Raw genomic sequence first — 762 nt, forward strand, 5'->3', positions numbered from 1 at the left:
TGAATTCTGCATCATTATATGTGGCTGCCTGAGTCTGAAGAAGAACTTATGGACTAGTATTGGACTGATGGAATTGAGTTGCACTAGGCTGGGAGCCCTGATGGCTTAATGGTTACTAGTTGGGCTGGGATCCACAAGGTCAGTAGTTCAAAACCACCAGACACTGATGGAGAAAGGCAGGACTTTTCACTCCTATAAACAGTTACAGTCTCTGGAACACAGGTACAGTTCTACCCTGTCCACGAAGTCACTATGAGTTGGAATCAACTAAATGGCAGAGAGTATGTGTGGGCTGGGATACTTTTTTGATATATAATTACTTCTTGATATAAACCTCTTTCATATGTGACATATGAGTATAAGTGTGTCACATAGATGAATATCACTCGTTTGTTTTTCAAGTCAACCTTGACTAACATACTAGGTAATGCTGATAATCTAGACTTCTTTCAGCATGGTTTCTTAAGTTTATCAGGCCCCCATATTGGATTTGCTTTTGCCATCTTGGAAAGGACTGAGTCTAGAGGGCATTAGTAAGTGTTCCATCAGGTTCATCTGTCAGGAAAACAAAACAAAACAGTAAAAGGGCTAGAAAATAGCCTTGTATTACTTTATTTATAACATATTAATGAATAGGTCATTATCGCTTATATCATGTTATCTGCAGACTTAATGTTGGCAACTCACATCTGGGAAACAAAGTCCCTGATAATTTTTTACTTGAGTACAGAAAAGCTTTAGACATTATTATTTTAATTATTT

Source organism: Echinops telfairi, unplaced genomic scaffold (assembly GCF_000313985.2).
Source record: "Echinops telfairi isolate 266 unplaced genomic scaffold, ASM31398v2 ScPeMD7_7469;HRSCAF=8507_1, whole genome shotgun sequence".
Classification (NCBI taxonomy): domain Eukaryota; kingdom Metazoa; phylum Chordata; class Mammalia; order Afrosoricida; family Tenrecidae; genus Echinops; species Echinops telfairi.